Source organism: Chiroxiphia lanceolata, chromosome 4, assembly GCF_009829145.1.
Source record: "Chiroxiphia lanceolata isolate bChiLan1 chromosome 4, bChiLan1.pri, whole genome shotgun sequence".
Lineage (NCBI taxonomy): Eukaryota > Metazoa > Chordata > Aves > Passeriformes > Pipridae > Chiroxiphia > Chiroxiphia lanceolata.
In genome coordinates, this window is record NC_045640.1 from 7,565,702 (window position 1) to 7,591,887 (window position 26,186).

Below are 26,186 nucleotides of genomic sequence, written 5' to 3' on the forward strand. Positions count from 1 at the left end.
TGCCCAAAATTAAAAAGGTGAAGAATTGTTTAACAACAAGAAGCAGGATGATGATGCAAGAATAAAAATTAATCATCACTGACTGCATTTTTTGGGTGGAAAATCTTTGCAGACCACCATACAGTACCAAGGCCTTCCCAGACTAATATCCACAGGGCTTTGATGAGTACCTTATCCCTTCTTTTATATCCAACACTAATACACTTCCGTACTATAAATACTTCAAATGTCTATAAACAATAACAGTATTGATGTAAGTGATTATAGGATAGTATTAATATATCAAAATTGATTTTTATTTTTCTTATGAACTATTATGAGCATCGTGCCTAAATAATTTCTGAATCATGTCTAGAAATACTGGACTTGAGTCTTTTTAAAAGAAAAAAGGCGCAATGAGAGAAGAAAAAAATTGTCATATCACAGTATTCCAGACATATCATTTGATTACATAACAAGAGACAAATCAAAATCAAGAGATACCAAAATTGTCAGAAGTTAAGCTATCCCCCTCATTTTCCTCAAACTAGTTTTAATCAAGTTCTCATTTTAAAATTCAGTTATTCCCTTTGCTGAGTGCACTATATTTTGAATCTGACACTTCCCTCACCCTCCCCAAGAGTAAAACCCATCACCAGTAGGGTAAACTTGCTCTCTAAAAGTGACTGTATCTAAAAAGACCAAACATTCCTTCTGGTCCACTGGGCTTTTGGGGTGAGGAAGAGTAAAATATCTTAAATTTACAGCATCAGTAAACAAAAGCAAGTGAGATCTATATTAAATGGCTCAGTAGAGCATGTAACATTCTACCGAAATGGGATTTCACAAGGATACAGAGGAGTAGATTTTCTATATTTGAAAAGCCAACCCAAAGAGATGGGGAAGCAACAAAAAGACATGAGGTAATAGGGATGCTACTGAAAAGATCTGAGGTTTAATTCTGACTGTCAACAGAATAAAATGAAGAAACTTACTGATTTAAAAAAAAAAAAAAAAATCACTCATTTACCTAACATTTTCTGGTCTTCCTAAAGCTGAGGAGTAGAAACAGACCCACATTACCTATTACTTACACATTAACTCTCCTGTTGAATTAGAAAAGTAAAAGAAAATAGAGATTGCATTAAATTAGTTATTGCTATTTTGGTTTCTCCTATTTCCTGGTCATTGAAGCCTGGACAGGAGCAACAATATGTGTCTGTGAGGAACCTCACACCTCAGACACAATGGGAGATGAGGGAGAGATGTCCCAAATTCTTTAAGGTTTCTGACACTCAGGAAAACCAGAAGCCTGAGTTATTGAGAGCTGAGAAGTCCTGCATGTGCTGAAAACATTTTTTTTCCCACTCTGTTTCCTCACATATTGATTTACTCTGGATTTGAACGATACATTTTTTTTCATATTAGTCAACCAATCAGTATCAAAATATATAACTGAAGGTGTTGCATATGACTGCAAATCCACTGTTGAGTAGAACTGACAGGAAGAACTAAAAGGGTTCATTTGCTCTTGGATTACGTGATTCGCTGCAGTTGAATCTTGACTGTTTTCTGCACTGTTATCAGTAGAAGCACATAATTTACATCAGTGAAACAGTGAAAGCATTAAACGGGAAGGATGAAGAGCTGACATCAATTTTTTTCTCCAGACTATTCAAAGAGACCATTTGGTTTTCCAGGGAACAGTCAATGTGGGCTGGTGGGTCTACGGTGGGGTCAGAGAGGTTGCATCAGCCATGGGGGATACAGAATGACCAGGCACAGCACCAAAATCAATATAACCTGCCACATAATAATGGAAAACCTGAAAGGTTTGAATTTTTGACACCCTACAGGTAGGACAGAGAGTAGTGTCTCCTTGAAGAAGAGATTTGAAGAAGGTGGTGAAGAAGAAACTGCTGTAAGGAAAATGAATGTACCGTCCAGTCCTGGGTAGAACCACGGTGCATTATCCTACAGAACACAGCATCTCACATAGAGTCAGAATCTGGGCTCATCCAGAGAAGTCAAGCACCCTATTAATCTCTAAATTTAAAAATATTTTTAGCTTTTATTTATCCTAGTTGATAAGATTTAAAAAGAACCCCAAACAATAACTTAGTGTACTAATATACAGAAACTAATCTAAGAAACTGAGCTACACAACAGGCTGAATGAATTGTTATTAAAATAAAAATCGTGTTCATAGTACTGGATAAACACACATCCCCACCTCTCAAAAAATTGAAACTGTCCCCTGTCCCTCTCCAATATGACAGGACACATAGCACAGACACCAAACTACCCACGACTTTGCATCTCACTCCACACAGGCAACCACTTCAGCTGGAAGTATTTTACAGATTTATCAACTGATAAAAGTTTGATCATCTAGAGCTCAGAAAACTTGTTACAGTTTTCTTGCACACACTGAGTATCTACCAGGCCTACAGGATTTCCATGTAATGGCAGATTTCAGGTTATTCAAAACATTAATTGGTAATTTGTGGAAATATGTTTTGCTGAAAACAATAGACATGCAGTTTTGTCTTCAAATTATATTTTTTCCCTTAGTTTGTTATATATTACATAATTGTTATATTGCTCACACAACAGTGGATTTGCTGCTTCTGGAAAAACATGTAACTGCATCTCCTTTCAGTTCATGACAGTACACTGAGATACACCACCATCTCATCTGGGGCCAGGAAAAAAAACCACTCTACTACCAGTTTTTAATGTAAAGGTTAAGATGCATTTGCTCTCAAGCTCATTCTATTAAACTTTTTTTTTCCCTGATTAATGCTTAACTGGCAATAATTTTGCACTTTTTTAGTGATATTTATTGCACATTACAAGCATCGTGCTGAGAAGCACATATGTAATAAGGTTTATTTCTATTTTCATGCTATTCCTTGCCAAAAAAGCACGGTGAAACCCATCTGTTGTATTTCCTGGCTGAGGTTAGACAAGAAAAGGAGACTCTACACAGTACTCTATCACTGCAAACAATATTGATTAAAGCAGAGTTTGAAGATGGATCCAAAGTGCTTACTCAGAGCAGGCATTCTGCCTCATTGATACACCCAGATGAAAATATATATAAAATATAATATACATGGAGAAGAAATAATGTCCAGGAGATCTGCAGCTCTGGAATCAGGTAGATCCCTGAGATAAAAACCTAAGCAGAGGCTGAATCTTCAGGGAATTGTTTCTGTACCTTTGTCCACATGTACCTTCAAATATGCAATTTTTTGTCTAAATGTTTTCTGGTTTGTGCCAGTTTTATAAAAAAAGCATTTACCTGAAAAACTGAGGAATACTTGGGAGGCCTTTTTTGTACCTTGTATAAATGATGCGAGTTCTTTAATAGAGCACATCCACACTGCATTGTTTTTTTTTACTTTCTCAAGGAAAACAGATACTATCCTCTTTGCAGATGGCAGGCCTACACAATGTTTCAACTGTATTCACTTCCTCATTCAAGACACAAGAAATGTTTCTTCCTTTATCTGTCAAGTAAATTCATGCAGCACATAATTCAATGCTAATTTAGTGTGTGAAGGAGCATAAGTAATCAGGATGTTGGTAAAAATCAGTTGAGATGATGCAAGTGGATTCTGATACACAGAGGAAGAAAGGCCACCAAAATATCAGATGTAAATGGAAACAAAAATATCTGATACACGACTTATTTTAAAGGGAACAGGGGCAGGCAGACACCCAAGACTGGCTGTATGTTGACTACAGGGGGAAAGCATTTCAGAATTGGAAACATTTCAGTATTTAGGAAGGCAAGGGTATATAAACCACAACAGAAACATGCAATTGCACACCACAAAGAAGAGACAGAGCTCCAAATGAAATTAATGTACAAAATAATTGTAGGCTCTACCATAACACATAAAAGGGTTTAAATAAAAATATAAAGCAATTCAACCTCTTAATGCCAAATTTTGAAAAGTTCTTCATAGCGTGGATACACATATCAATATGACTGCAAAACCTAGGTACAGGCATAAACACACAACATATTTTTCCCTTGCCCCCCTTTGAAAAGTAAGCACACCCACTGCTTTTAAGGAGTGTTGCTTTCAGAGCTCCAGAAAGCAAAGTCCTCAATATCCAAACTACAGCACAGTCGAGAGCCTAAGATGCTCTTTGGCTCCTTAATGAACTCCAATGTAGGAAGGAGTTAGTTACCTTCATTGTGAAGATATAGAAAACACAGCCAAGAGGGCAGCTTTCAAAAATAACTGCTCTCCCATATGAAATTCAGATCCAAAGGAGTTATCTGAGCCCCTCTTAGGCTCAGATCCTTCCTACCACCTAAAGAACCTAAAGGAGGTACCTTATTCAAGGTCAAGTTGCTTGACATTTGACTGGAAATGACAGAAACTTCCAGATCAGGTCATCTCAAATAAAATCCTGGTCACTTTATAGGCTTTCTTCTTCCACTCATTAGCACCACTGGCTCAACTGTGACTCATCACATCACTGCTAAACTCAGGGACAATACTCTGAATTCAAACCAGAAATAAAATGTTCATAGAGCAAATCTCCACAGAATTTGTTAAACCTTCTTGTGTGGATCAGAGTTAAAAGGTACTTTGTCCCTCCGTGCTAAACTGGTGTCTCCTCACTGAAGCTGCCAGCAGGGTGATCAACCACTACCAAAGGTAGTGAAAATAGTAACACAGTTTGAGTAAGATAGGTATCAAACAGCATCTTGGCAAACCCCAAAATTTTGAGTTAGTATTGTATTTCAGTGACCTGAGAGATTACATTACCATATAACAGAAAGTTACCCTTTAGCTGGGAGGAGGTTCCTTAAAGTAGGAATGTTTGTTTTGATTTCTTTGACTCTTAAGTTCAACAGAAAGTTTCCTGTTATCACCTAGACGTTTGAGGGAAGGCCCAAAGCAAGCAGTTTTACCAGCCCCATTCTATCTATGCATCTTCACATCTCTCCATAGCTCTATTACTTCTTGGACTGACATTAAAGGCTCAATCAGAAATGCCAAAGTTTACCGGATATTTCTCCATTCTTCCCTTGACTTTATCAGTGCGGTAGAAAGACGTTGTTTTTCAAGAAAACCACAAGTCAACACAATACTGCACTGCACAGCCTACAGACCCATTGTGCAGGTTTTACACGTTCAGGGATATAAAGAATGCTTGGCACAGACACTGAGTTGTAATTGAGACCATCTCCGAGACTGATAAACTGTTCTAGAAATGACGCATCAACCCCTTTTTTTTGTAGATGCCTCCTAGTTAATATTTGCACCATTGCCCTTATTTTAGGGTATGATCCTCAGTTCAAAGCAATTTACAGGTAATTACATTTTTAATTCTTTTTCCAGAGATAAATCTCATCCTAATGAAACCATACCTGTCTTATCTAGTACCAAATCTCTGGCTGTTTAGGAAGATCACTTCTATGAAGTACTGGATGTAGTCCAAACCTCAGAAATTACTTGTATGTACAAACTCTCAAATGTGTTGGAAATCTTGGAGAAGTGTAGTAAAGTGGTTCTGGTAACAGTACTACTAAAGCAATAAAATCAACAGAGTATTTTTACTATTTGTTTAGTATAGCACTTGACAAATATAGAGCACTGTAACAGTAAACTAAAATCCACTTACATTTTTATTGCTCCTGCTTCAAAAAAAAAAAAAGAAACAAAAGATATCACTTGTAAAATTCTTGTAAGTACTCATAAGTTTCTTCATTTTATTGACATAGTTTATATAACTGCTGTTATAGTTAGACACTTGATGAGGCAATATTTAAATAAAAAGGAAAAAGAACCACAACCCTGTACTAATAGAACCAGTTTGTTCTTAATAACTTTATGCCTTGCTGTAGACTGCTGGCATCTATGAAATCAGTCAGAAATGAAGCTGTGGTTTCCATTTGAAAACTCCCGAGCACGGAGGAATCTGTCCTTTACGCATGATAAAATCTCGTGACACAGCAAAATATTGCTGCTGCAGTGTCCTCAAGGTGTGCCCTTCGGAGAGTCCTGCGCTGCTCGCTCTCAACTGCTGCAATAATCCATTAAGTAAAAATCATTTACATGCACAAAAACAGCTCAGCTGCTGAATCATGAAGTAAGTATATAATAATTACGCGCTATAGCTTTTTTAGCTTGATAATGCTATTATTTTCTTTCAAATTTGCTCTGTAAATATGTTTCAATTATTCCTTAATACAGGCAGTTGCTTGGATAGGCAAATTATTAAATACTAAGTAGCACTGTTCTGTAATAGCTTGTTGGGGGGGGTTAACTATATATATACACACTTTCACCTTGCTGTAAACCAATAATGAGTTAAGCCTCAGACAGATGAGTATTATCATCCTTCACAGGTAAGGAAACAGCTACAGGGGGAAATTGTTTCCACAAGGACTCTAAATGCAGCTGGCTACTCCTCGTTCTGATCTCCCATATCTCTAATCACACACCACACCACTTCCAGAGATCTGATCACAGATGTGTTACATACATCAATCACACCTTGTGCATTACTGCAAGTGCAAGGAGCTACTTTTTATTTTTAGGTATCCTGCTTCTCTTTCTTTGAACAGTTCAGCCATTCTGAGTCAGACAAACACACACACACACAAAAAAAACCTGAACAGGATCTATAAAATGGATATCTGAAGTTGTAAAAAGCATTATTATTTATTTCACTGCCAGGCCTAATGGGAAAGTATTAGAAATGCACAGTAGCACGTACCTGAGATGTGCTGGGTTATAGACTGATGCACTGCAGGTGGGCATTACCACTCCAATTTCTGACTCTAATAATGAGGCTGGAAGCCTCAAAAAAGGAATAAGGACCCTCCAAAGTTCTGCTAAGTTTGGGCAAGGAAACAGAAGCCTTCAACAACCAAGGGTACAAGAAAAGCTCGTGATGGGTTCAGACCAAAGCTCCATCTTGCTAACAGTGTTTCTTTTTCACTGCTTGCAAGATTATGAAAAGAACAGTGAGGAAAACAATATGAAAAAAGGGCAAGACTAGTAATTCATCTCCAGAACCTCTCCCTGTCATCAGCAATTTGCCATTCAGGTCATCTATCAATTAGAATTGGTTTAGCAAACCCAGTGGATTCTTCTTCCACAGACCTACCTACACATTTTTTTCAACCTTCATAAAACTTCACTAACCTGTAATATCCTGCAGTAAGAAGTTTTACAACTCACTTGACATAGGAAGAAACACTTTCTACACCTACACGCAGCAGTTTCACTTGATGCCCGCTGGTTACGCATTGAGAACAGAAACAGATTTGCAAAGATAACAGACAAGGGGTTTTGGACTCATGTGCAGGAAGTAGGACGCGTTTTCAGTCCTAGTGCTGAGGAGAATATTTCAGCTGCTACACTTCCATTAAAGTAGGTCAAAATCTTCTTCCTTATTCCCAGAAAGGGACTCGATGTTCTGACTATCAATAGCGTAGAGTGCAGTGCTGAGTCAAGCACTTTTCAAGCAGAGCTCATCAAGACTTTTGCAAGGAGAAATGTTAGTGTTCCCTACTCCCTCTTGCCAGTTGGATCCACATACAGCCCATGGAGAAGAACAGAAACTTCTGGCAAGTCTTGAACTGCTTCCTAAAGGCACCTACTTTGAACCACAACAGCCCTGGCCACCTCCCTGGTCTTTGCAGGATGCCGCTCATAGCCTGGATAGCTGAAGGAGGCAAACCTTCAAATCACATCATGAAACCTGACAAATCCTGAGTGCATAACTTACTTCTGTGAGTAGTTCTCATCTTTAACTAACCACATGAGCTTTTCGAATTCTTGTTTCCCTCCTTTGACTGGTACCAACCCTGAGAGGCCAAACACACGACAGGCCAGCAGTGTCAAGTGTAGTACAAGATCAGTGATACAGTACAACACTGTCAGCAATCTGTGATTTAATTAAGGTATTATGGATATCTCTATGCCCCTGAAACGTGAGGTTAGTAGTTTTTTTCCTTATTACCAAACAGTAAAATAAAAAATAAATAAAAATACTTGTGCTCAGTTGCTGCTCAAAACATTTATGTATTTTGCAGTGTACATACAGAATGTATTAAAAACTTCTGTAAATGCATTTTCCGCATCACTTCTGAACTGACTAACACCCAACTCAATGAATGAAACCCTGGTTATCATGCAATCTTTAATTTTCTTCCACTTTATTTCGACCAGCCAAATGTTTTTAGAGAAGACACTGTCATGTCATTTGAAAAACATAAAACTGTGGAGGATTATTGCCAAGACTTCACAGAAACCGACTTCTGAAAGCATCCCATCCAGCATACTCTAAATGCTTCTATCATATTTCCTGCCATTTAAAAATATGCTAATCTTGAGCATTAATGGAACATCTTCAAATGGTGATTGCATCTTAAAATAACCTTACCAACTGCTGAAAACGCAAATCTAGATACATTTTTTGTTTTAGTAGCAGCTATGCTGATTCCCTATTTGCTGATAACATCAATGATCAATATTATTCTTAAATAAAACTAGAATGAAAAGGCTTTAGCTTACTCTTACCTTCTATAGAGACAAAACAAAAAACCTTTCAGCAAGTAGAACAGGACCAGATCAGTGTGGCTCTTTTGAGCCAAACATTAAAAAAAAAATTTGCTAGTACTTGACCATTTGTGGACAACATATTTTACAATAAATTAGCATCACAGGTAATGACAGATGATGGAGCAGGTCCAGCTGAACACTAAACCAATGCTTAAAAGTACCTAGTTCAAAGTCCTGGGTTGAGGTGTCATAAAGGGCAAAATGATTGGCAATACTGTCAGCATTTCTTGTTTCTTGAATGGTCATCAGTAGATGAATATTGGACCAGTTTATTTGAAATATTGCCTTTTTCAGATTTATACTTTACACCAAATTAGTTTTTATTTCTCACCCCATAATCCTGTAATGCTGCTAGAAGGATATAACGTAATTAAAACGTAATTGATAAAAGGGAAATGCAACCATTACTAGAAAACAGCAAACACATTGTGTTAGGGAGAACAATGTCATCTGGTTGTGGATGGTTAAGCAAAGTCACTGGTGTTACTGCCAATCTACAATACAGATCATACCAGTAATGTCAAGGATACGATGATTGCTTGAACTTGCTTTTATTATAATTTTAGCTTTCCCTCCCTCCCCCTACTCTGTCCTTCACAGACAAGGAATGCGGCATACAGTCACTCCTCTAGAAGTTTCCAGTTTCAGTACATTTAGTTAAATATGAAATTTTAGCAGTTTTGCCAAGCTAAATTGTTTTAGATCAATTCAACCTTTCACATAGTAAAGTAGCCCAGCTAAATTAAGTATGAATTTATGGACTTTCTGCAAATTATGAAAACTTTGCTTCTACTGTTTTATAAAGTCCTTTATGCAAACACAGTTTAAGGTTTATAAAAGCAGTGGCATCTGTAAACCTGGCAACCTAAGTCAAGGTCTATCCCATGCTTCATCTACATTTGAAAACTTCTAAAAAGACTCAAAAAAAGCCCACTCATACTGGAGAAGGAAAGTAGAAGTATCCAGCAGCCTTTTAAATTAACTGCTACTAATAAATCAACCTCCTTTATGCTGAATGTAAGTGTAGTTCAATTATAACACCAAATGAAAGAAAGCTTTTCAAGGGAAAATATACCTCTATGTTTCCTATAAAGGAATGCTGATAAGGCTTTATTTCTGACTTCATGGTAGTTCTGACCTACCAGAACTGTTGCAAACAGGCAAAGAATTCCAGGAACCAGAGTCCAGCTTTGATAAAAGAACAAGCTCTGCCATACTCAGGCATGAAGGAAAAACCAAAAAGTGGAACAGATAGAAACTGCAACCAGACCAGAGAACTGCACAAGTAAAGGGACACAAAACACTAAATGGAAACAAACTTGAAGCAAATCAGAGGTCACAGTAACTTCCAAGACTAAGGAGTCAGGGGGCAGGAATACGATACTGTGTTTAAACAAACTCTTTTAATAAAATATCTCATTTTTGGATACACAATATTTGGTTACATTTTCAGTGACCTATATTGAGTATGTGTACTCACATATACACAAAAGGAGTTTCAGAGGAAGCATAAAGATATTTTAATAAGTACTCCAAAATGTAATGTTCTCCTGTCTGTGCTAACTGGGCTCAATTATCACAGTTGTTAAATTGAACATTCATAAGGGACTGTTACAGAATGAGGCTATACTACTTTTACTTTGAACTCCATCTTCCTATCTGAAAATTTTCTGTCTAATTTTATCAATGCAACAGGATAACTCGCCTATAAGTCAAGGCAAGTTTAAGATAAGTTACAAGTTTGCCTTGTAAATAATTTAAAAGAGAGCTTTTAACATTGCATGAAATACAAGCTTTTATCTACACAATCCAACAAACTTTGTTCAGCAAATATATTTTTCAATTAGATGATGACATCATGTCCAGGAGTACAAACCAATCATCCTTCAGGAGAGACCACAGCTTGTATCCAACAAGCCTTTGGCACCACTGGTGGAGCTGACATGAAAACCCACTGGTATTTCTTTTAAAAGGAGGAATCCACAACTTCAGGAAAGGCAGGAGTGCTTTCCATGAGGAACCTGGAAGTAGAGACTCAAATATTTGCCTGAAGTGTGAATTTCCTTCAGTTCTGCACAGAAAATGAGAGATGGAACAATCCACCATATGTGAGGTCTCCAGCCTCACCAGCTTTTGGAGACATAAGCCTAAGGGATGGTTGTTTTGGAACACTACTTAGTGTTTTCCCACCTAAATCATGTCAATACCACTGTTTGCAAAGAGCTTCAAGTCCTCTTCATCTAAAAGGTCTATAATTGATCACTTAGTAAACAGTTAAATATTTTTAAACTACGGGGAAAAGTGATTTTAGGAACATATTTGCATTGCTGTTCCATTCATAAAGTACTAATGCAATAAAATCAGAGTGAATGAAATAGAGTTAAACATTAAATTTAAAAAAATTAACATTTAATGTTAATTAATTTCAGTGGAAATCCACTTGTGTATCACCAAGCAAAATATAATACCACAAAGAATAATTTAAGAAACATCAGAAAAACAAGGAATGAAATAAAAATTATTTTATTCCTTCATTAGAAAACAGAACCAGAAAAGCAAAAGACACAGAATTGCAGTGGGAAAGGCAGGTAAAAACCACATTTGACTGCAAAACCACCCTATATCATCAAATGCACCAATGCTACTCCCTTGGTACACCAACCCCTTAAGGAGTTGCTCTGAAGCTTCTTTCACCAACTATTCCAGGATACAATAAGTTGTTGATTACTGTAATCACTTGGTTAACACAAATAAAACCAAGCAACTGACTAAAAATTATTTGCTGGATGTTTGCAGCTCTGGAATGAACTTTCTTTTACTTCCATGCATCAACATCTTGGACAGGGGGCAAAACTCATCTAATCTTCTGACATTTGAGAAGTTTCACAGACGGGGACACAAAAATTAAACAGGAAAGGATTTGTAATCTTTAAGATTGTAATAACAAACATTTCAGAATTCTAGTGAAGGATTATGACCCAAGGAAAGTTCACAACCAAACTGGCATCTATTTCAAAAATATCACAATTTAATCTTATTAAGATACAGCTAAGAGAGAAGGGGAAAATGAAGAAAACATTCTGGAGGTATGATACACTGCTTTTAGAAATACTTTATCAGGGTAAGTTTCTTATGAGACTAGATAGGAGGCAAGGACATGAATAGCCCAGTGAGGGGACCTCACCTCAAAGAAAAGACACAGTCCACAGCTTTAAATTCCATTCAAAAATCATAGACACAGAAGCACTAGAAACAGAGAAGCTTGAATTTCCCTTCCTGAGTCATTACCAAACTCAGTTATCCCATTTGTTTTTTTGCTGACAGAATGAGTTGATCTGGCATCACCTGGCACATAGATAGCAGCAAACCACACAGAAAGGGTAACAAACCCCCTTCAAAAAGCTAATCTTCTTTGGACTGATGGTAGCCTAGAACAGAAAGTCTCCCAGTTCATGGGAAGACCCTCTTGCCTGTTGGAGAGACACTGTTCAAAGTGGTGCCGCTTTGCAGAAACAACTTTCAGACTCCCTGGTCTAGGGAGGGAACGTGGTTTGAGTCTGGGAATGGACATCACTTCCTTGGCCAAGGAATAACCAGGTGGCACTTTTTGTTTCTGTCTGCAATATCTGAGCACCTTTCAGACAGATTTTCAAAGGAAGGCAGGCTTACCTAATTGCATCTGTCCATCTACCTGCTGGGCCCTCTTTAATTAAATTCTTAACTGACTAGCAAATTTCAGCCAAAAGCTGCGAGTACTCTCAAGGAGAATTAAGTTCCTACAAGTTTCATTAAGGAGAAGGGGGAAAAAAAAAAGGGGGGGGGGCACCAGATGAGAAAACAAACTCAAATTAGAGGCCCTGCTTTGTGAATGGCTATGGTAGGACACGAGCAGTAATCCCTTCCACAACACCAGTCGGTCTCTGGACACAGACTGACTCACCAGCACAGAGGCATCTCCAACCCAGCCAACTGCTGCCTTAGGAGAGGTGCTGGGACGTGCCCTGCACGTGACTTTCTTGAATAAAGCACCATCATGCCCACTATCTCTCAGCAAAACGGGCTCCAGCTGATGTGTGCTGCATGTGATCACAGAAGGGTTTTGCTTGCTGTACATCTGCCTCCAAAAGAGCTAATTCAGTTTGAGGATCCTGCCTTGTCTCAAGCAAAAAATGCACAAAATGCAAAAAATTAAACTGCTCAAACCTGTAAGGGGAAAGAAAGTTAAGATGATCTTCAAGGTCAGGGCGTTGAGCAACCTGGTCTAGTGGAAGGTGTTCCCGCCCCTTGGCAGGGGGTTGGAACCAGATGATCTTTAAGGTCCCTTCCAAGACAAAGCATTCTGTGATCCTGTGATCTTGAAGCACAGAGGGTACTTGAAAGTCATCCATAACGTGCAAAGGGATTTCAAGGCACTGATGATTTCAGATGGGTTTTGAAATACTGAGAAACCTGCCTTCCCTGTAACTCCTAACTTTGGGTGTCTATATCCTTTTCAGATCTGGACTCAAGCATGTTGCTAGGCTGCCAACAACTGCCAGGCAACAAATGACAGCACATAGATTGAAGCCACACTTACAGTGCAGCATATTGAGCATGTTTTATTGTTAAGAAATCAATAATCTGCATTGCCATAATAAAATGTAAAATGTGATTATATTTTTCCCCAGGGGGCGGAAAAAATAAGAATAAAAAAACCCGTAAATCATTCTTATTGCCCTTCCAAAGTAAAACTTATACATTCATTCTTCAATCTGTTATAAAATCAAATTAATTTCCACTATTAATGAACAAAGCCACTCACGTTGCACAACATGTAATTAAGATTCCTACTACTTCTTTCTGAGCTCCTTCTATTCATTGCCCCACCAAATTATTAAAACAAAGCAGTTACTATGGTAACTAATTCATTCTCTGCATTATTATATTGTTTCTAAACATCAGCGTCTAGTCCTTCTGACTTACATGCCCTAAATTCCAGTTTGAAATCCTAAACTTTTGTCTTGTTCATCAGGAAAGCCCTTTACAATCTATGCATTCATGCAGATAAGGATAGCTAGAGCACAGCTGCTTTTGCTTATTGCAAGAAGTAAGTGTTACTAAATTATTTGAGTTTGATAAATTGGTGATGCCTGCATGTAAGCACAGAGCAGCACTCGGGGAACAAGGATGGGAGCTTGTGGAGCACCACACAAACAGGCAAAGATGACCATCTGCAGGTTGGCTAAACTAACAGCCACCACCAAAAATGACTGGCAGATGTTGTGGAAACTAAGCAGCACCTGCCTAAGTGGTATTTGATACCCAGGAAAACACCACATGCCTATGACTGATACAATCAAGACAGAAAGGAACAGCAGGGAATAAGAAAATAGTGATAAAATTGCCTGGGAAAAAAAAAAGTTTTCTTAGCACTTAATAAAACTATTTCTTCAAATGTGCACTCCTTGACAAAAAGAGACATTTATCGTGTATTTAATTAACACTTATAATTATTCTTGATTACCTATTAGCAGGAGTCAGAGTCTAATTGTATTTGAGTGTCATCATCTAGCACACAAGGAAACTTTCTGAAAAATAGAGGCAGGATCAAAAGAATAAAGAGTCTTTACTCTTCATCTTTTGCTGTCCTACTGCCATTACCTGTAATTTTTGGCGTGTTTTTTTGTGTGTGTCTCCACTTAAATGACAGAATGACAGCTTTGAAAATTCAGTGCATAGGATGATACTTTGAAAAATAAACACCAGGAAAAGGGAAACATGAGTAATTTTTAACAGCTAATTTCTGCCTTTAAAAAAAAAAGTCCCAAACACATCTGCTCAAAGTCACAAGCAATTTAAATTTAGTTCTCACAGGAAGAAGAAGAGAAAGTTTTTATTTAAGTATCTGAGTAGGGTCATGAATCACTGCAGGATTGTGGTCTCATCCCAGTGACTTCTAGCAAAGCCTCCCTTTAAAAGGGATTCCAAGAGTATTACAACAGCCCTGCTGCTATTATATCCCAGTAGCTCTGAAATTCTCCAACAGACTGTTTTCTGTCACGAAAAGGAAAAGGCACAGAGGCAGCTTTTATTTTCTAACCTGCTACCTGACTTGGAAGAACTACCAGATAAACACAGGTTTTTAACTCCAAATGACCTGTTCATCAGATCACAATGACTTTTCTAAGGAGGAGAGACATCTCTGCAAGATACTCTTCCCCTGGCAAAGCCTGCGTGCAATTCCTCCTGTTTAAGGAGAGGCACCCTTCAGGTTCAGTACTGACCTCGTGGAACAAGGACACAAGGATGGAGCAGCAGATGCCTCCAGCACTGGAAGACTGTCTCCACTTTTATTTTCTTGTTTCCACTTGCATAATCACACTCCTGACTGCACTAAGGCAGGAAACAAAATAAAATCCTTTTTTGCATCTCAGACTGCACTTCCCTGAGGATGGGAACTGCTTCTGTGAAAGCTGAACACAACTGCTTTAATTAGATGACTACTTAAATTTTTCAGTATGTTTACCTAGACACTTAATCTTTGCTCAACTCAGTTTTTTCAGAGCACAGTGTAAAGCTACATATGAATCAAGGCCTTCCAGTGCATCTTCCCTGACCTCAGGCAGAAATAAGTACATATTACCAAGTACTTCTAAAGCTTTTAAAAGTTTTAAACGGCACTCATCTGCACTGTATAAAAGGTAAATATGAAGTCCTGAAAATACTTTTAAAATTCTCTGAAGACTATTCAGGAATCAGATGATGAGCTGTAGTTACATAGTTACATACTGAATTTTGACTCAATACTATCTATGAGACTACAAATACAATTATTACAACCCTTTAAAACTAGTGTCAATGCTACATTATTTTCTGTATTTAAAACTCGCTTTGACACCAACATTAAGGAAACTCTTCTGACTTCATTCTAGTGTCAAGATTGTGTGTTGTGGATATATCACAGCTGAACATAGCTGCTGTCATAAGCAAGCAGTGTATTTTATTTCAATATACCGATCACAAATGTAGCAATACAGATAAAATGTATAATACTCGACTGCACAAAAGCACAGTTTTTCTTTAAAACATTCATAATGATCAGTGACTTGAATGTTTCAACAAAACCTAAAAATCTCACTGAGATTCCTATCTCCATATGGTTTCTTTTTTTCTCAGTTTTCTTGTGAAGTAATGCTTTTCATTAGCAAGCTACTGTTTAGTATCATTTAGGGCAAAATGGGCTTTTAAGCTAATTCTTTTTTCATACAGCTTGCATGTTGCTAGTAATATGTCTGGAACATTGTAGTAGCTGAAATGCATACAAATCCAAAGCTGTTTAGGTAGCACACCCTGAAGACTCAGATTACAAAAGCAGGTGACTGCAGCAAGCCCAAAAGAAAGCCAAAACCACCTTGCACTGTAAATACTGATATTAAGGACAAAACCAAGAAACCAAACATAAGCCTGTGCATAAGCATTTCAACTATAATTCTAATGAGGTAAAGAATGTTTTTCATTAGGGTAAACACACCCAAATATGCAGATAATTTTCCTTAGTCTTTGGGAAGTGGCAAATGATCTCGTTATGTGACGATTCATGGTAGCACCATTTTAATTTTATTATTTCAAAGTCACTTATCTTAGTCCTTTGAACAGCCTTCCTGTTCTTTGAAGGCAACTTTACCTAATTCTCTATATTACCAAATACTCAAAAATATTTTCAAAGTTTTTACAAGCAAAACACAGACTGTGGTTTGAATTGTTAAAACGGCGCTTTTATGAAACACGCAGAAGTGTTGTAGTTTAATGTTAAAACACTTGTATCTGAAAGTAACTTTGTTTTTTCATAGAATATTCTGCTTAGGTTATCCATAGAAAACTCTGCTTGCTTAAGCACTTTCAGTTGTTACAGTTGAAAAGATCTGAATAGCGGGGGGGGCGGTTCCTGCAGAAAGATTTTGGTAGCTTTTTACTACCTGATTCCTAATTTAATTTATACTGGATTTCTAGGGAGAAAAGGAATTTTCTCCAGTTCAAACCCTTATGTATTGCTGAAGGCCACTTAGGTTAGAAATTACATTTTTGCAAAGGTTAATTGGTACTTTATAAAGGAGCGACTTTGACTTAGGAACAAATGATAAAATATTAGAATCTTTTAGCTCCCTCTGCTGCCCTAATCCTTCACTAAGCTGCCTTCTAAAGTCTGTCAAAGACACCAAGCAACTAGGCAACCCATTAATCCCTTTTCTTAAGAAACACTTGGCATATTTAGTGTGCCTAGTACTCAGATCAGTCAGCATAAAGAAAACTCATCTGCACATTGTACTATTTCCTTATTTCTCTGGTATCTGTAGCGAGACAACAAAGAACATTTTCATATTTGGATGTCAGTTAAGAAAATTGATTATCTCCTTCTCCAAAGAACTTGACATCTGCAATTCTCACGTCAGAAAGAGCTAAGGGCACTCACTGCCTGCAAACATTTGATTCCTCCTTCCTTTTATTTATGATCAACTTACACAGTACATACCAACTTTAGTAAAAAGCCTTTTTCACATTCAGGGAGAACCCAGACCTTGCCAAAGTAGGCCATCTCCCCTACTAATATGCAGAAAACTTAACTGCCTAATTTCACAACTGCAAGAGGTCAAATCACAGTTTAAACCATCCAGATAGGATCCATCAGTGGTCATGAAAAAACACTTGGTATTTGTCAGTCTGGTACTTTCCACTTGTTAAGAAGCCAAGCTATTACATGCACAAGCAAAAGCAGAAAAAAAAAAATCAGGAAAGAGAATGCATTTTTTTAAACTAAGTCACTCTGTATTTCGAGATTTCTTTATCAATTTGGAAAGACCACTAAATTCAATTCATACCTGCTTTTTTTTTTCTCTGCATTCCTCCTGGAACCATCACCATACCAGATCAACTCTGAGGTGGATTCATCTTACTGAATCTCATGCAATATAGCATAACAAGCAAAAAAAAGAAGCTCTAAAAACATGGATGTTTTCTTACAGGGAAAGAAAGCCTAGGCCATGTCCTTGAAAAGAAACTATTGTGCACTTTTACTGTCCTTCAAAATGTGTCACACTTGGGTATTTGCCAGTAATCAAACATTCCCAAAGAAAGGCTGCCCTTCATAAAAGCAAAGATGAGAGATTTTATCTGAAATTTCAGAAATTCATCCCATTAATATGCACCTAATTTCCAATTCGTGATTCAATTCCTGGCCAACCCTTCTTTCCTTAGGTAACAAAGTGGCACTGTTAAAATAGCTAAGAAACATTTCAACTTTTCTTCTGGGCACTTTTAAAAAGGATGAGGCAACGTGTATAAAGAATAACCTGCAGATGAATACCAGTGCTGCATAAAAAGGAAAAAGAAAAGACTTCGAATGAGTGTTTGAGAATTCTCAGGTGTGCTAAAATGCTTTTTGCCTCCTTAAAAGCAGAATTAGAAAAAAAATTTTAAAAAGAACATCTGTCTGGGGGCAGATAGGGTCCTCACAGACTTGTACTTGCACATGCTGCAGTCTTTGCTGTATAAATATCACATGAGGTGCTCTGGGAAGAATTTCTGGTTTCAAGCAATTATCAAACTGGAAAAGTCACTCTCAGTTTTGCAGTTTCATTTCCAGTATTGTGCTATTACCTGTGTAAACAAGCAAGATGGAATGAGAGAGGAGACACCTCTTTCCTCCTCCCAGTTCCACCATGTCCCTAAGCTCCCCCCCTGCAAAGAGTTCCCTAAAGCTTGGGAAGCAGTGGCTGCCTGAGCACTGTGTATTACACAAAATGATGTATTAGAGGAAAGACCCTCCATAGACAATTCAGACAATGCAAAATTTCCCCACGTGCAGGCCACCTCCTGTTCCCTCCTGCTTCATCTATTGGTGCCCAGCAAATGCAACAGAGGTCAGACATTCCACGGTAACTTCCAAGGAAGGGTCAGTGAAACACACACACATTAATTAAGGATTTCTAGAATATAAGCAAATACACAGCATGTTTACAGTTTGCTACAATATAAAGCACAATAATACCTTAATTAGAGATAACAACTTTTCAAAATGCCAAAAAACATTTTGAATTTTTCAATTACCACAAAATGAACCATTTTATTTTTGCACTGTGACACTTCCAACTGTTCTGCCAAATGTATACTACTATAATTATGCTTGCAATCACCAGCACACCGGAGAGGGGGACAAAGAACAATATAATCAGTAACTATTAAGCTTTCACATGCCTTGATACCATTTTCTTCAAGGGAAGAATCCTAAATGTTATTTTATAAATTGTGAAGTGAGATTAATATTAGCATCTCAGAGTGCCCCAAATCATGTCCTTATGCCTAAGTATAATTCACAGCGACTGGAGGAAGTTAGAAAACCAGAATTTAACACCTGGCTTTTTCAAGGGACGATCTTCAACAGCACTGAAATGTGCACAAAAATATAATTGCTAACAGCTTTGGGATTAAAGCAAATATTCAATTTGATATTTAAGAAGTCACTGAAGGGAATCACAGGTACCTCAGAGACAAAATCATTTACTCAGCTACATTAAGAGAGGACTAATTGGTCCCAAAGTAATAGAAACAGAAGGGGTTTTTTGCATGAGTATCAACTGAAATTTATCAGTACACTCCCATACTATCATTAGCTCACAAGGTAATAGGAAATCCAGCGCTGCCTGTTTCAATTTGCTTATTTGCATGATTATTTATCAAAGCAAGTGTGGCAAATTACCTAAAGGCACGGGGAAGCAGATCAACTCAATTACATAGTACCTGCACAGGTTATCCAACTTCCCAGAGCATTTCTGGTAACACCACGAACCCCACAGGAAAAGCGTGGTGCAGTCCTGTGTCAGGTTCCCAACGTGAGCATTTCAGTTTGGGGATCTGGTCCATGCCATTCACTTTTCAAAACCTGAACTTCAACTTGTTATATCCCCCTCCTCCAAGAGGGATACAGACAGTGATGAAATGCTATATGGCACCACCAGGATGGCCTAGTGTTTTCTTTATGGATAAAATAATATAGTAATGTCTGCCCATCACATTTATGTTCAACCATTTATAAAAAAATACAGATTAGTAGTAGTTAGCAAATTATTGCAGCCTGTTTCTAAGTGAACTTGCAATAAAAATAAAATGCACCTGGAAAAACAATTCTTTTCTGAAGGAAAGTTCAAGGAGAAGAAAGCTATGTACAGACTGATGCCAAAAATAGCAGACAGAGAAAGATAACCCACCTATAAAAGCTCATCACATTTCCTGAGCTCTGTAAAACATTATGCATATTTCCAACATATAAAACACTTAGGTTGTGTTAGCAAAGGCACATACATTAGAATATTTAATTTTAAACCTGAACAGGACCATATGTATAAAAAAACCATTCTATAACAAACCAATCCCCTAGCTTTATCCACTTGACACAATTGCAGGGATAGTAATTTAAATCATCAACCAGAGGGATGTGCTTACAAGCCTCAGAGAACATTTGGGCACACAGACACTCAAGAGTAGCACACAGCTCAAACACTTTAAGAGCCACATTGGGTTCTCATAACCATAAAATTCCAGGCATGTTTCCTTATCCATTGTTTCACCCCTTCTCCTCCTGACCATCTTCTGCCTGTTCTTCCCACTCTATTTTCCCAACCTGGCTATTTGTCTAGCACATGGGTAAATGGGATTAAGAAGCAGAGGTGGCTAAAACAACTTTTTTCCCTACATTATTTTCCAACTGGATCAATTCCCTGCACTGCATGGCCGCACAGACTTCACCGGAGGATGCAGTGAATTGTGCAGAGCTGGGAGAAAACAAGCCAGACAAAAGGCGCTGATTAAACAGCATCACTAGATGTGAGCACGAAGCCTGGGGGAAGCCACTGCTATTTCAGTCACAGTGCCTGCTGGTCTGTCACCCTCTGTCCTGGCAACATTCCTTCCCACATATCACCAGACTTTCTTGCCCTCTTAAGTTGTTCTGCTGCTCAATGGAGCCCATAAGGAGGCTGAAATTGCTCAACCGAGCAGGTTGAGCTGATCTGACTGCTGGTTGCCACAAAGGGACAGGTTCTCATTCCTCTTCACAATTTGCTGAGTCATCTGACTAACACAGGCCAAAACCAACCAACCAAAAGGGTTAATATCTCCATTTTTTATTGAAGAGTCAGATACAGAGACTTTAGGATGAGGACCTGAGACGGGGAGCAGAGAAGGTGACCATGCATCAGCACACTCCGTGATCATTTCTAGCTGATCCAACTGTAGAGCTGCCCAGAAAGTGGGGCAGCTTTCACGATTCCCTGTCCTCAGCAGTCAGCTCCCCATTTCTCTGAGCAGGGATTAGTCTCCAGTGAGCAGATTCAACTGGCCACTTGGCCAACCAGTCTAGGTGGGACCTGGCAACCAGGTCAGGCTTGGTCAGTTTTAGAAGAGACTAACAAGGAGATTAATCACCCAAACCCAATGTGGAACTGCACCCTTTGATACTTGGATAAAATGTCTCTTTCTCCTGGTCATGTTAGGCTAAACAGATCCAGCAACCCCACTGGGTTCCAACTGCCCCTCCATACAACTGCTTTGTCAGCAGAACAGTGATCTAGACCAAGGAATTTACCTAAAATGGAAATATACCAACAAAAAAGGGTGTTTCAGTATGAGCCATCTCCTCAATGTAGCTCATTATATGGTCACACTCACATTGGCACAAAGGAGGGGAAAAGACAAAGAAATCAACTGCTCACACGACATGGCGCCACAAAAGAGTCTCAAGACCAACATGTGGAGGGAGCAAATGTTTCACCTGCAGTTCACTGCTCCAGTATTAGACATGATACAGAGACCATGGCCCACAAGTCTGCACACTGACACCATAGTGTCAAAATGAATAACTGTTTTCTTGCATTTTAAAGAGGATCTAAGATCTCAATATAAAAATTTAGTCCAAATAATTCATGAATATTCTTACAAATAGTACACCTTATACCTCAACCTGCTTTCACACCAGCTCTAAAAGCACATTTGCAGAGAATACCAGGAATATAAAATTTGTCATTTGTGATCTAAAGTAAAATGACATACCCAAACGATTATCTTCCTTTAACTAGAATTCAGGTTATTTTTTTTAATATTCATTAAAATTTGGGGGCCTTCTGCAATTTTTTTTGTGTTTTGCTTTCACTTGATTTTTTTACTTCCTTTCAAGGATCAGATACAGGCTGTTAAATCAATCTACATGGAGCAAGCCTGTAGATAAAGACCCTTGAGAGCACTATGTGGTCATCTTAGTCTTTTAAGATTGTTATTTTATATAAAACCACAATCTTTCACAATGTCTGAGCAGAATGTTGTAAAATGCTAAGATGAAAGCAAACTCAACTGCAGAATAGTTCACACTCTACTTGCATTTATTTGCCTAGATCTGTTTTCAGCATTTGTGCACAGTCAGTATCATCTCAACAGGAACTCAACTCATTAAAATACACTGATGACCGAAAGAAAGAGTTCCGTCTTCAGAAATATCAGTAATCCACAAATTAACACAATAAATGTTAGAAAGTGAAACGCCCACCTTCAATATGCGATCCAGACGTTGCCGCTTCACTTTGTGTTTGTCCATTAGAGACATAAGGTGGAAGCTCAAAGAACGTCCCCACACAGCTTGGTGATGGTCTCCTCACACCAGCCACCAGTCAGAAATGCTCAGTCTTTTATAAACTTATTTTCACCTGCGAACAGAAAGACAAAATTATTAAACTGTAAAACACACCTTTTTTTTTTTTTTTTTTGGCACCTCTTTCCAGAAAGATGATCTACATGTATTCTAAAGAACTAAAAAAAAGACTCCATAAAGTTCTTAAATCATATTAGGTAATGTGGTATTTCACAACAAACTGCTTTTTAAGCACAGAGAGATGCAAAGCACAGGGCACAGCTCAGACAAGCCAGTGTAGAAATGCTCCGAGACAGCTGCTGTTTTCTGCCTTTTGACTGTCAAATACGTTCTTGCCCTTTCACTGAACAACCCCCCAGCCAATGCAGGTATCCTGGACGGGCACAGGCACATGATTCCCATAAAATGACAGAAATGTGTTCACCTGAAAGGAAGCTGGAAAGCCACAATTTTGCATCGCAAAGCTCACAGGGAGAGAAAATGCTCTTTTCGTTCTTAACTTTTAAGCCCTCGATGATGAAGGAAACCAGAGTTTCGACTTGGGAGTTGAAGGAAACAGGTCAAGGGGCACAGACACGAGGAAATGCATCATGGAGACAACACAGAATGCCAACATCTATATCAACCAAATGGCATTTAAAGCAGGTTTATGCATGACTAGGCAAGCTCTTTGGCAGCAAATACAGCTAAGCACTTTTCAGATCCCGTGTAGCTGGGCAAGACAGCGTGAGGGTATTGCAACAAGCAGTCTGCGTTTCAAGCCAAACCACTGAGAAGCAGGAAGGGGGGGATGGGGTGAGAGGGAGCAAAAAAATCCCTCAGTGACAGTCCAATCACAGCATTAGAATATAAAATGCACATGAGCAAGTGGACAGGGAAAAACAATCCAGATCCTCTAAAAAGCATAGTCAGAGCACCACGTTTATCCACCTTTAAATGTTTCAGCAGCCTTTGAGAAACAAACTCAGACCACACTGTATTACAAGCACAGTGCACACTAAACTGAGCCAAATAATCCACCTCCCTGTTCCTTTTTATTCCTGCTCAACAGTTTTCAACATCAGTGGATAGGATTAAATGGCCTTACAAGTGACTGAACCTAGAAATCTGCTTGTTTCTTTCTAGAGGCTCAGCTCTACTAAAACCAAACACAGGCACACTTCAACATATGATCAAGATTCATGCACTCTGAGTGAAATGATAAAAAATATTCTGAATATCAAGAACTGCACATTTGCATTAAAATAAGTATCTTTATCAGAGCTACCTGGCTTGGTGCATTTGGACTTTGCTAACAGAGTTCTTTTCTTTGTGGGTTTGGGGTTTTTTCTCATTTAAAATGAGGTTAATGTGCAACATTCACCATGCTTTTAACACTCATTTAGCTTCATCCTCCTCTTCACTTTTCCCCCACACCTCTTTTTCTTTATCCTCAAATTCAAGATTCTTCTGATGTTTTGCATAATGTCTGACTACAGCTGAATATAACATCCCATCATCTATAGAGGAAAAGAAGTTGGTGAAGAATGTAGAACCTCACTTTTTTACTCTTTAAAAAACAAAAAGAATATTGCCATTTTTTAAATTCTCTTACATTTCTTAACATTTATATTCCTCTAAAATACAACATTCTTCAATATTCAGTGTGGCTCTGTTAAAAGACTGCACGACATTACATCAAATCTAACATGGATTTTAAAACCTTAAAAGCCAACAATATAACCACCAGTCACTGCTGAAGCCAACACCCTAAACTTGTGCAGAGGATCAGTCCTAAAATAGTCTTTAATTTATTTGCTTATCACTCCAATAATCACACAGAAGATCTAAGGGATAAAACCAAACCAGAACATAACGAACATTTAAATTGATTTAAATTTTTATAGCTTATTTAATTTCCCATCTTGTAGAAACATATATGCCTGCTGGCCTCCTTGTACTGTTTTGTTTATTCATTCAGCAAAATTTTTCCACTGTAGTCACTCTGCATGCAAAGCTGGATGACAGCTGTAAAAACAGACCATCTGTAACTATTGACCTACCACTGAATGTGTCACCAGATGTTTTCTATCTGTCTACAGTAGCTTCAAAGCATACCATATAAATCAAGTAGGTTTTTTTCTTTTAAACATTGTTTAAAAAAATTTTTATTGATAGTAAGTTGTCATAAGTTCAAAAAAATTTGAGTAAAAATTAAATTAACATGTTAACACCATTCTAAGTTGAACCTCCATACGGTTTTATTGTACATCGGTTCCAACACAAAGAGTAGATGATGATATGGGAAGCATTTCCCAGCAAACAAAAGCCTTATAATTATGGGAAGCGTTAGGTACGGCAATTACCAAACCACAACATGAATAATTGTATTTGAGAAATTCACAGAAAAATACAAGCACACTGCCTAATGAATTAAAAACCTGAACACCAAATACCAAAGAGTATTTAACATCAGACTCTGTAGTTCAATATTTTAGGATAAAGTGAGAAATCAAGTGATTTATGAATATATAGAGCTTAGCATATATGTCAGGTAGTAGCTGAGATACCATCAATGCACGGAACCCTTGTAAGCAGTAGACATTTTAGATTAAAATATACTCGGTTGAAAACAATATTAGAGTTTTTTCTTTCAGTTAAGCAGACGATTGCAGTGTATTTTTAAAGGGAAGATGCCTCTGGGCATTGCAGTCTGGAGCATTTCACTCTTTCTTAGGAGAGGAAGAGCTTTACTCTTTCTGGGACTTCAAGATAAAAGGAAGACGGATTCTCCAACATTTTTCTAGGAGAGTGAGGAAATCCTACAGGCTAAAACAGAAGTGATATAAATAAGTCAACTTTGATTTCAGTTTTCAAAACAGATAACACTGGTAATGAGTACAGGATAAACATTAGCTGTGCCTGAGCAGATTTGAAGGAAGGTCCATTCAAAACCCATGATCTTGGGTGATCAGAGGATGGAAAGGAAGCAAACTAAGAAATTTCCCCCCCTCTCTTTTTTTTTTTTAAGAAAAGCAAACCAGTAGGCTATTTATACACACAGAGTACATACATGGGTTGAGATAAATTCCACATTATCAGGGAAGAACCCCTCTCAAACCCTAAAGGTTGCAGCGTGCAGTGCAGGACTGTTTCCTCTGCATTGGTCTCATGGGAGAATTCTGCATGGACCAGATTGTGTTTCCACTGGACCTGAACAAGTGGGGAAAGCCTAACAGAAAAACTGGAGTGCGTCATTCCTGACTCCAGATTAGTTACCCCACTCACAAAAATATTCAGAGAGTAAACACACCTGAGCAGACTTTCACCTACAGAGCTACGAAGTGCAAAAGATGGATTTCTACCTTTGCCTCACTGCCAGTTGCAGGCAGAGATTTGTAGGCCATCCCAAAGCAGATGATAAAGCTTAAGAAATGCAAAACAGACATGAAATTCACTGGCAGATCATTAATGCATTGAGAATAAGGTCAGGAAGATTTGTGTTACCCTTGGGAATCTCAACCTTCACTTAATTTAGCCATTCTAGTACATGCTCCTTGGTCCGAAACTATATTGAGTTATTGAAATATTTTTTTTCTACTAAAAATATCAAAAAGTATAATATAAGGCTATTATGAGTTTATATTCGAAATTGCAGTGCCATCAGTTTTGATGATCAAATATTAGATAATTTTCCAAGACGACCCACACTAATGCTTTGCTCTTCCTTCCTTCCCACCCAAACCAGTAACATCTCTATTTTCCATGACACCTCAGAAGCCTTCAAATGGCCACTCTGCACAGCCCTGGAAGCAATAAGTAAATACAATCAAAGTGTTGATCCTCATGTTATAAATATTTTAATTATCCCAAAGAATTATACATTTTGAAATAACTGTTCGTTTCAGTTAGTAAACAGACCATCCAATTCCAACCCTCCTGCCATGGGGCCA

The 26,186-nt window shown here is 38.0% G+C and overlaps 1 protein-coding gene across 1 annotated transcript in view; it reads right to left on the bottom strand.

Annotated features, from left to right (window-relative positions):
* The window catches only part of CTBP1 (C-terminal binding protein 1), a 234,781-nt gene that overhangs the window by 160,733 nt on the left and 47,862 nt on the right, over positions 1 to 26,186 (bottom strand). Inside the window, exon 2 of the mRNA XM_032684891.1 lies at positions 22,153 to 22,309. The gene's annotated coding sequence lies outside the window, so the exon portion shown is untranslated. The remainder of the gene's footprint in view (positions 1 to 22,152; positions 22,310 to 26,186) is intronic.